A 12476-nucleotide genomic window follows, 5' to 3' on the forward strand; every position below is an offset into this window, starting at 1 on the left:
ACGACTTTGAAAATTTTTTTGTGTAAAGATTAGATTTAACTATATTGTTTTGATGTCTCTAACATCGTATTATTTTGTTGCAGTTTACAAGTGATAGATGAATGTTGATCGGCTTTGACAATTTTTTTTTGTAAAGATTAGGTTTAATTAAATAAATTCTCCAAAAGATATTGAATTTAATTATTGTATTCATCTTTATTATTAGATAAATATACTATTTAGTATAATGTTTGAACTTAATAAAGTGAGGTACACACACGAAGCGCGTACACCTAAACTAGTACACAGATAACTCCACACACAAAAATCTAATCCCACTCTCTCTCTCTCTAATCTCCCATTTCTCTCCCTTTCCCTCTTCACCGCCATTGCTTCGCCGGAGGTGGTGACCATTGAGCTTCAACGCGAACCACCACCATACCTCACTTCTCCCTCTCGATCTCTCTTCCCCATAGATGCTTTAAATTTGGAAGCTTACTGCCGCCGCCATCACTGGATAGTGCGAATTTCGGCAAACCCGCCAGTCGCGCCATCCCTTTTTCCTTTCCCCTCTTTCCCGTCATCGGTGAACCACCATGACACCATGACCCTACTACTGCTTTCCTCTTTTTCCTCTTTCTCTTTTACCTATTTTTGGTCGTGCCTCGCCGGAGTTGGTCACCGGCGGGCAGGCCTCCAGTCAATCCATCCTCCACCACCTCCTCTTCTTTCATTGTTACCGGCAGATCTAGCTGAAAGATAATTCACTTTGGTGGTATATTTTTCTCTATTTATATTATTGATATAATTTGTCTTTTATCTATTACTATTATTATTGCTCTGTATCGTTTCTTTCGGATCTGGTTGATAATACTTTAACAAAGTAAGATATCAATTTGTAATTTCATACTATTCTATTCCTTTGTTGAATGGTTGTTAACTCTCTTTGTTGAGTTGCTCATGTATTTTATTTCGTGTTTTAAATTGATATTTTGATTTTTTTCTGATGATGGATATTATTTTTCATGTGAATAATTCTCGTTTCTTATTGTTTTGCTTAGTTATGGGCTGTTGACTTTACGAAGTTATTGTTTCTTTATTCGTGTTGATATTTATTAAAATTTGCGTTAATAGCTTTATGTTATTCTTGCTTTAGTTTATCTTAATTATTATATTGCTAAGTTTCTCTTTTTCTTAAATTTTATTTGCAGGCATTAATTTTGATTATTTTTATTAAGTTGTGCAGTCTAAATTGTTATTTTGCTTAATTTATCCTTTAAAATATGTTGTTATTGTTGGTATTAATTTTATGTGGCCGATGAAGAAATTTTTCGATCGATTTTTGAGCCTTTCACAAATAAAAAGACGGATATTACGTATATAACTACGCAATAATAACAAATATTTTGGGCAATGATGAAATTTTTATATATATTTTTTAAAACTTTATCTGAGCCCGCTTTTTAACAGAAATTATATTTTTACATACATATATGCACACATGTCTTTTTATAATTACTTATTTGTTGCTAATATTTTTATTACAAGTGTTTATACATGTTATTGGAAAAATTCATCGGGAATGACATTCAAAGAAGACTTTAAGTTTTGTGTTGTATTTTTATATTCTTATACTTGTATAAATATTATCATAGTGAAAATTTTATTTTTGGGGTGTTGGGCGGGATATTCTTTATTTATATAATCTTCATCGCGCGTTTAGGTAAATTTAGACTGTTAGTATTTATATTAAAAATTAAATTAATTTAGATATTTGATCAATTAATTCATACTTATACATTGGAAGATATTGCATAGTCTTTTTCGTTAATACAATCTTTTCTTTTCATACATAAGCTCAAATAATTTCATCTCCACATATTTTTATATATTTTTATTATATGTAATACACATTGTATATTTGTATTTACAAATTATTATTTTTTCTTGACTTTTTTTAATAAATCTAAGTCTGGCCAGGAATCACATCTGTGAATTCTGAAGGGCGCCTAACCCCTTCCCTTTGGAATAATTAGAACCTTTACCTGAAATCTAAAATGGTTTCATAGATTAAATAAAGTCATATTTGTTAAACAAATAAATAGATTTCCTATTTTTCTTTAAAATTAGGCGGTGACTCTGTATAAAATTAATTCTTTTTGAGTCCATAACGTCGTGCTCATTTTGACCTTAGGTAAAAATAGGGTATGACAGTGTGACTTATGCGTCTCAACCAAGATCCTCTTTCGCAATCCATCTATTTCGGGAATACATAACCTCCCTTGGTATCGCAAGGTACCATCACCAAAAATCTCGATGGTCATCACCTTCTGCCCACCTACATCACCCTTGATCCTCATTAAGATAGGATCCAACACTTGCTTCTCCTCTATTTTCGCACCAAGAGACGACTATACCACCTATTACATAAACACACCACCATCCTCAAAGTCCAAGAGATGAACTCCAATGTTAGCCAAATAGTGAATATCTTTCCCCAACTCCCACTTTCCTTTATCCACATGAGCTAGAATCCCCATGGATAACCTGCTAAGAGCTTCAGCAACCACGTTAGCTTTACCTGGATGGTAGTGAAGACTCATGTCATAATCCTTAAGCAACTCAAGTCATCTACTTTTCCCGAGGTTCTTCTCTTTCTGAGTAAACACATATTGTAGACTCTTATGATCGGAAAAGATATCCACATGCACTCCATACAAATAGTTACGCCAAATTTTCAACGCGAATACCACCGCCAATAATTTCAAGTCATGAGTCGGATAATTTTTCTCATGCACCTTCAACTGTCTGGAGGCATAAGCTATCACTTTGCCATGCTGCATCAAGACGCAACCAATCCCCACACAAAACACATCACAATATACCACAAATCCATCAGTGCCTTCAGGCAAAGTTAAGAGATGAGCCGAAGTCAGCTTATCCTTCAGCTTCTCAAAACTATCCTCACAAGCATCAGACCATAAGAACTTTACCTTCTTATGAGTCAACTTAGTCAATGGGGCAACTATATAGAAGAGAAACTTTCCACAAACCTTCTGTAATAATCGGCTAAAACCAAGAAGCTTCAAATATCGATTGGAGTTGTGGGTCTGGGCCACCTCTTAACCAATGCAAATTTCTGCGGATCCACCATAATCCCTTCACTAGAAATGACATAACCCAGAAAAGTGATAATGTTTAACCAGAATTCATATTTTAAAAATTTAGCATACAACTACTAATCTTTCAGGGTCTGCAACACAATGCGGAGGTGATCGACATGATCCACCTCGCTCTTAGAGCATACCAGAATATCATCTATGAATATAATAACTGATAACGCTCAACTCACTCCTACAATTGAGGGGTGAGGTGGTCTTTTTCAAGTAACCCAATGTAAATCGGGGTGGAATTTAGAGGAGTGAAAGCTATAGACTTTAGACCTATGGGTATTCCAATTACTATAAGATCATTCGGAATGCTAAAGAAAAATACACCTATAATTAAATGAGGGGATTTGTTTGGGAACCCTTTATTACTACTACCTTTATCGAATAATCAGTAATGATATATTTGATTAGAAATCAAGGTTTGGAATAATCTTGGGATCATGTATCCTTAGAGGTGAAACATGTGGGATCGTGTTGGTTTAGTATGGGATTTAGTTGTTAATTAATGGATAGGCTAAGTCGAAGGTCGTTAAGGTCAATCTTTCAATAAAACCCAAAGGATTTCACTCATTTGCTCTTTCGAGAACCTAATAAGTGTAGATTTTATATAACCACCCAAAACGTCAACCAAACATTCTTATTTCTAGGATGATGCTCTTAACATGAATCACCATCCCTAAATACTATTTCTAAGATTGCAAAGGGTAGTAACCCATAGGCTTAGTTGTTCACCATTGTCTTATCCCCTGATAACCCTCTTTCAAGGATGTTATGGGTTACCTAATATTCACCTAAGTCCCTCTTTTGAGGATAACAAAGGGTTTTTAGAGGTTGGAGCTTTCTCCCATTAGACCTATTTGGGAATTTGGAGTTTTCACCCATCAAATCCCAACTCATAATTCAAGCAATGGTGAAATCCATACCCAACAACTAAAATCCATGAAAACACAACAATACCCACACACAATCACACACTAATCCAACATAATCCCCAGACTAAATTATTTAGCTACTCATGAAGAAAGTAAAGAGAAATATACCATATGGGTCATTCAAGGCATCTATTCTTCAACAAGAAACTAAGGAATTTGAGTCTCCAAAGTTGATTACACGCTATCCCAAGATTAGGGTTTCAAGTCTTGAATTCCAAGATATCTTATGAGCTAAGTTTTTCTAACGAGAAAGAGTTTTTTTCTTAAATATGCTTGGGAAGCGTCTAAGCTCTTTTACAGATCTGCCCCTAGGCACACTCCCGCTTAACCACGATCGCGCACGGCTCCCCACGACCACGGACATGCGACCACGGTTATGTGCTGCAACCATATTTTTTTAACCATCTTAACTGACCGCGATCGTGGATAGAGGACCGCGGTTGCAGTAACCGAGGTTGATGTATTCCAGGTCTTCAGCTTCACTCTTCTTTGTTCCTTTTTTATCACTTTTCAGCTCCCGTCTACATCTTTTAGTCTCCTTAACTTTATTCCTTCAAAGAGTTGATATTAGTGTATCTATCCATAGATTTTGTCTTATTTGTTCATTCAAAACAAGGTAATGTGCACGAATAAATGAGTGCGAATGAGTGGTAAACTCACCACTCATCAACACCCCCAACTTAAGACCTTTCTTGTCCTCAAGCAACTCTACCTCTTACTATGAGACTATTTTATATATGTGCCCTCATTCTATCACCCAATGATCATGATGACTCAAACTAGATTGTTATCACAAAAAGCTTTTTACACATGGGCATATAGGATTTTAACAACTCCCCTCATCATAAAATATAATAGTGAAGAATACAATAGACTTCGAGAATCAACCATGTAAAAACTACTAACGCTCTAGAAATGACTCACATGCTAACTTCAAACATGCAATACTTTCAATTATCTCATTATGTGGTAGATGACAACATTACCCACCTCAACTCGTTCACATGCCTCCTCACAATAAAGGAGAAATTCACATACCTAACTACCAGTCCTGGAACAAGGAATTTTAAGTGCAATCACTCTCTCTCTCAAGAAATTCTCCATGTTAAAAAGTACTATGCCATAGGATTGCCCCTATTTTAAGTCACCACTACAATGACTATACTTGGTTGGGAATCACAAAGGGCTTGTTGAGCTTGTAATATAGGTTTCGGGTAGGGTAGGAGATTAACTTAGGAACACAAGTCTACACCCTCCTTGAACTTCTATATCATACTCTTTTCATGCTTCACTTATTGCCACTTCTTTGCACTTTACTATTTTGCCTACCTTCTCTTTTTCTTAGTTTTCCCACTTTCCTGTTTTTCTCTTCTTCTATAGTTTTTTGCACATAGATAAAGCCTTTCTTTCCTTTATGGGATCTTTTCTTTATTTAAATCCAAAAAGCTCCACTTTCTCAAGATTATAGGAACCTTCTTAAGACTTCGTGGCCCAACTATACTTCTTTCTCTTTCCACCATCCCCAACTTAGGATTTTAGCATCAATTTGTATTCTCAAGCTCAAGGAGGATAGGGTTCAAGGGCAGATGAATAAAAGGGTCATGACTTATAATACGGTTGCCAAAGAAAAGTCCAAAGGCTCGAAAAGGGTAACTAGGGGTAACTCTTATGTATTGGTAGTCTCTTTAGGCTAAAGTGGACTTCCAAAATCACAATATGGACTATGATTGTTTTACCAACCAAGCACAGTCAAACATTAGTTTTGAAATACTAAGGGGGCAAGTTCTAGATAGTAAAAGTACACATGAAATGGAGACAATTAACCTCACACACATGGCATATGAATGTCATCAAGGGGATTCAATTATTCTACCCGCTCGAGACCAAGATGGAGTATTCATTGTTATTTCAAAGTTAACTTTCAGAGTTATCGGAAGAGGAAAAAATTTCATCACAAAGTTGCTCATGCCCATGCCTTCGAATGTTTTGAAATTTCTAGACGGAGGGCGTTGTTTGCTTTTGCATCCGCACCACATATAATTTGCTAATAATGGAAACCATCCAAGTTATTGTATCACATTGAAGTTCATAGTATGGGCGACCCACCATATGGTTACTCAGACTTGGCCAATAGATCTTAGTGCAACCCCAACTTTTCAATGCTACAGGTACTTATACTTTTCTTGCATTCTATGGTCTTGATGCCACGGGTACTCAGACTTTCCCTGCACCTATGGTTGGAAACCCAATTATGAAGCCAAAGCTCGTCTAATGAAATTTAGGCTAGAATAGCTAACTCAGAACAAAATAGCTAATCTATTCGAATGTGAAACACTATCAGAGTGCTCGAATATTACAAACCAAATAAGGATCACATTAAGAATTGTCCAAAATAACAAAAAAGTGCACAACAATATAAATAATACAAACCCAAATGACATTAATAAGGGAACCACCCTAACTGAAAAGGTTGCAATATCCCTACTACAGGGATAACCAAAGCTAACAAAGAGATAAGGGTGCTCTCTAAAAATCCATCAAAGGCCGCTATTCTTTTCATATTATGCACCATCACCAATTATCTTGAGATTAGATGATTCCTGCATACAAAAACTTGAGTTAGAGTGTAAGGAAATTAGGGAGGTTGTTGATGAATCAACTAGTTTCTATTCCCATGATCGCAGTTGACTGACCATGATCGCGGATAGATGGGTAGCCACGATCGTGCCAGGGGACCGCAATTATGATAATCGAGGCCATGTCTGCTCCCCTGCTTTTCCCTTGTTCAACTTTCCTGCTCACTTGAAATACATATTTTTTATTTCTAAGCTTATGCAAAGCTCTCCATAGTGTCACACATGCATGAGTTATTCATATACGAAAACTAATCATCAAAACTATAAGAATAAAATAAAAAGGATATGATCCATCCTCGTGGTATTTATGGGTTGCCTCTCATACAACGCCTTAGTTATTGTTGTGGCAAGACATTGGCACGTATCAATTTATCAATAAGGCTCCACAGGACCCTACTTATCCAACTCTCCCTCATCAATTAAATGACCAACAATGCTTTTCACCTTTTTTTTCTCTTTGTTGATTAGACTTTGGGACAACCTTTCTTTTGATCGGGTTTTGGAAAATTTCCTATCTAAGACCTCCGTCATGTGCTCTTCCTTTATATTTTTAACATTTGCACACATCGCCAAGATTTGATCATCATTTTTGAGGTTGGCGATTATGCCAGTAGCGGATTTCTCCTTAGGTTTAATGTCTAGACGTGTGACGACTAGACTATTTGATTTTCTAATTCTTTAATAGAAACCGAATGGGAGCCACTATTCTAGAGAGTGAAATGAAGTCCTTTTTTAATTCACGGACCATTTTGTTTGTTCCCTCAACTTTGTTCAAAATTTTCGCAAGGAGATCCTCTGTTCTACCTCTGTCGACGTCAATGGAGCTTGACTCTTTGTTAGAATCCCGATCATGATAAGGTGCGAAATAGATATCTTCATGCTCCCGTTCTCTTCAAACTCGAATACCAACCCAATTTATCCAACCTTGATTCCTACCTTGCCTACGGTAGGTCAGGTGGGAACCCTCCGAGGGGTTTGCTAAATACCAAATTTCTTCATCATCCTTACTATGGGATTTTGGTGGAACACCCATGACATACTTAGTTAAGAGCTCAAGTTGAGTTAATATCTTTGGCAAATTTTCCTCTTGCTCGTCACCCTCCTTTTGTTGTTCCTTTCTAACTATGGGCTTGAGTGAAGAGCTAGTGGAGATGTTATAATCTCAGGTACACCATTCTTGATTTTGATTAGGTAGCTCTCTCAAATTTTTGTAGCCGCATTGAAATGCAAGTTTAAGAAAGACCCTTTAGTCACATTTTTTACCACCATTTCATTCAAAGGCTCAAGTGCCCGATAGAATATTTGAAAAAGTGTCTTCCCTGTAATCTCGTGGTTTGGGCATTGGGCTTACTTCCTATGAAATCTCTCCCACACTTCATGAAGTGGTTCCTCGCTCCTTTGTCTAAAACTCACAATTTCATCTATTGGTTGATAGACCTTGGAGGTATGGGAGTATTGGTCTAAGAAAATCTTTGTGAGTTTACTCCATTAAGTGATTGAGTTCGTAGGGAGTGAGCGGAACCACACAATGCTTCACCCATTAATAAGAATGGGAATAGATGAAGCTGAAAGATCTCTAGAGTGGTGCAAGGAATGTTAAATAGTGTGCACACCTCCAAAAAGTTCCTTAAGTGAACATATGGGTCCTCATGTGCTTGACCTCCGTATAGATCTTTTACTTGCAACACATGAAGCATGGTACTAGTCACATGAAACATCCCACCACCATGATGTGGTGGGATACGACTTTCACTCGCATGACCCCTATCATTTAAGTAGCTCTCTCCCCAAGTATCATCAGGTGGTTCCACATGATTAGGGTCTTTACTCATAGTTCTATTGATGCTAGAATTACTTATAAAAGATTCAAAAATATTGCGACTCAAATGCACATGCAAGTGCACGTGATCATCCAAGTAATATAATGATTTAGACAATCAGATATCATTCCCACGAGCACTAAGCAACTAGAAATTTAACCAACTTTTAGTTTTAGACAATGAGTATTAAGTGTTGTAAGGTATCACGATGATTTTGTATTTGAGAATAAAAATGTAAATTATTAAATAAGAAATAAAGTGAATGACTAGAGAAAAGCAAGCAACTGTTATAAACAATAATTATATTGATTCCAGGGTTGAGGCTTCTTGAACAATCATACAAATCTCTATTCTTATAGTAGTCTAATTGGTTATCGGATTGTTGGTTTGCAAGGTTTAGGCAATGATCTTGGTCCCCCAACCTAAAATCTTCTATCTATTGAATATTGCATCTACAACTCCCGCGGAGATACAATAATTCTTCTAGATTCATAAAGTTATCTTCTTGCAATTGAACCAAACAAAGATTCTAGGTATATCCCTATCCTAGATGCTAATTCAAACCCTCTATTTTATAAAAGGGTAAGAACCTTTCTCCTTAATTTCCTCATTCTAATCTACGATTCTCCTCCTGGATTGACATAGAAATATAAATTTATTTTAATGGTGGCCAAGCATTAAAATAGTAAGCTCAAAAAATTAAGAACAACCCAGATGATAATCCAAAAAGAAACTAGTATAAAGAATATAAAAGAGTAATCATGTTCTTGGCCTCAACCCCAGAATTAGGGTATTTAGCCACTCATGTTTGAATTTAACATAAAAAATAAGCATTAATCATACCAAGAATAAATCTTGGAATAAAGAAGTTGAAAAGAATGTCTAAGAACCTTAAAAGAGAGGACTTTGTGCTTTTCCGCCACTCCTATGCTTCCAAAAAGTCACCTAAATTATCCTGAATTTTTCCTTTTATATCAAGGACAAAATACTAAAAATCTTCTCGATTTTGCCAGACGGCGCATCGCGTCACGCCATCCAATGCCATTTTCAATCAAAATCTAGGCAATTGCGAAATTCAATCATTCAGTGAAATTATGAAATACATACTCACTGCGATGTACCACTATCGCAGTGAGCCACTGGATTTAGATAATTGTGAAATATCCTTCCTCCGCGATGCGCTAAACTTCCAAGTCGCACAATTGGGACTAAACGGCAACGCGATAAAATTGCGAACCTACATTGGAAAGTGAAAACTATGACTTTCTTCTTCTCCGTGATGCACCATAATCGCGAACCAACACTGGATTTTGACAAATGGAAATTTTATCTTCTCCGTGTCGTGCCATAATCGCGATCCTCCACTGGAATTCGACCAACGCCATTTTGTTGGTCCGCACAATGTGGAGACTCTGCAAATGGAAATTTCTGACTTCCAACTTACCTTTTTGAGCTATATTTCAATACCTTCTATTCATTCAATCATTCCATATCATCACTGTATCCAATTATGTCCAATTCTTCACGATTTAGCCTAAAAGTACTAATCAAATCCATTAGGCACGAAACAGAATTATAGGTAAAATATACTCAAGAATTTATATAAAAGTTCTCGAAACAAGTCCAAATCTGGGTGCATATTGGTGCTTTGAACATATAAAAATGCCCAAGATCATCACCCCACACTTAAAACCTTGTTCGTCCTCGAACAATTTAATTTAGAAGCATAATCAGTTCCTCTTTACACCACAATCTTAAAGTTATGTTGCAATTGGCACTTACACTTTGCAATACTGTATTATCACACAAACATGTCATAACATTTTTAGCACATGGGACAAGTTAGTTCAATTTTTTTTCTATCTCAACAATGAATTTCCAATGTGTCGGCGAACTCAATTTAAGTACTCAATACGGAAACTCAATAAGTACTCCAAATTTTATCCGCATGCATCCTCTCACATAGAAAGCTTCCCCATACTTAACTCACAAGAATATCAATGCATAAATAAGGGGAATATCAGAATCAATTCGCTCTCTCTCACAAAGAATTCATACATGCTAGTAAATGAACCATAAGCTTGCCCTTAGTGTACTACTCCACTAATAGTTGGGTGTTGTGATGGAGGACCAACTAGGTTTTTTCAGGTTGTAATGAAGCTAGGGGACAGGTAGGTTCTATTTGTGAAATAGTGACTATCGTACCTAAACGCTTTTATACAACAACTGTCAAATACATCACTATAATCTCCCCATTCTTTTATTTTTCACCCCCTTTTTCATTTATCTTATTCACTCAAACTATGGTGGGAGTATTAAATTTTTCCTCAGAAATACTTTCCTTTTTGCACACCAATTTTATGCTACGCACCCTTATTATAGCCACCCTTAACTTTAGCAACTTGCCTTCGTTAAGGTGCACATTATCCAAGATAGACCAGGGCCAAAACAGGTTTATTGTAACATTTCTGGCTCAAATTAGAAGCTTTTTAAAGCACAATTCCTTCTTTACTAACTCCCAACCACACCACTAACTTTCAAAATCAATAACCACTACTTAGGGGATTTAATTTCACCTTTTCCTTCTTGTTTTTTAAACTCTTAACTCCTATTTATTTTGTACTAAAATGCTTAGGAGCTTATTTGGATCAAATAAAGATTTATCAAAGAAAGGATAGGGCTACATATATGGCTACCAAAGAATAGGGTAAAGGCTCAACGAGGCTGACTAGGACTATGCACAAGGGTAGGTATATTTAGGCTAAAACATGACTGTCAAAGAAATGCCTACATCACTTCCTACACCCAACACCTTTTATTTTGCTTTATAAACACACCGGGCAAGTTTTAGACATTTCTATACATGTAGAATATAAGCAAATCCTCACATACACAATGTATGCACGAAATCAAATAGAATCCCTAAGGTTCCCGATCTTGTCATTTATTGAATTCAAAATTAAGCCAACACATCAGATTTCACCTATCGAGATTAAACCATCTGTACTTAAATCCCTTCTTAAAATCAAGACACTTTTATGTTTTAAATTACTGCAAAGATGCCCCACTCCACACACTCCCCTAAGATAGTGATTAGGTTCTCATTTATTCTTTACTTCTTACGACCACTCCCCTTAAGGTGGTCGTCATCCATCTATAATAGGGGATGGAAAGTAACTATGACTATTTATTCCTAATTACCAAAGAGGGAAAAAATAAATACTTGAAGCTGAAATTTTGCCAATGAGGGCAAAAATGATAATAAAAACAAATACTTTGAACTAAAAGCATGCGATAAATGCCAAAGAGAGCAAATTGCAACCAACAAAGTTACTAACTGTTACAGACCAGTGTTCCGAATAGCTAGAACTTACAGAAATCAACAAAACAGAAAATTAAAATTGTTCAGCCAGAATAAAAAGAAAGAAGATAAAGTAGCAAAATACAAACCCACCACCCTACCCTTAAATAAAGCACTGTCCCAATGCTATCAAATAAGCATATGGTAGGGTGGTAGCATACTCCCTGATTACTCAAATGGAACTATAACAGTCATGTCATCGGTAGTCCCATCCACTTCATCTCTATCATCATCAGCTTCATCATCAGACTGGTCCTCCTCATCCGACTCCATATCTGATTCCCCGTACCACCGCTTCTCATCAATAGGAATATCATTAACAATGGGCTTCACAAAGTCTAGACCAATCTGCAACAAGGTATTTACATGATGCCCCAGGGGGTAATCTAACTCAACAGCTCGGAACTCCTCAGGTGTGGCTGGTCTGCCCCCAATACTCAGCTGTAGCATTTTAAGACCATACATTCTAGGAAAAATCTCATCTGCTCGGGTTTGATGCTTAGCCATGGTCAAAATTGAGCCACTTACCCCAGATGTGCTCCTAGCTGTAGTGATATCCACAGGGCAAGTCAAAACAT

This window comes from Capsicum annuum, unplaced genomic scaffold (assembly GCF_002878395.1).
Source record: "Capsicum annuum cultivar UCD-10X-F1 unplaced genomic scaffold, UCD10Xv1.1 ctg4748, whole genome shotgun sequence".
NCBI lineage: Eukaryota > Viridiplantae > Streptophyta > Magnoliopsida > Solanales > Solanaceae > Capsicum > Capsicum annuum.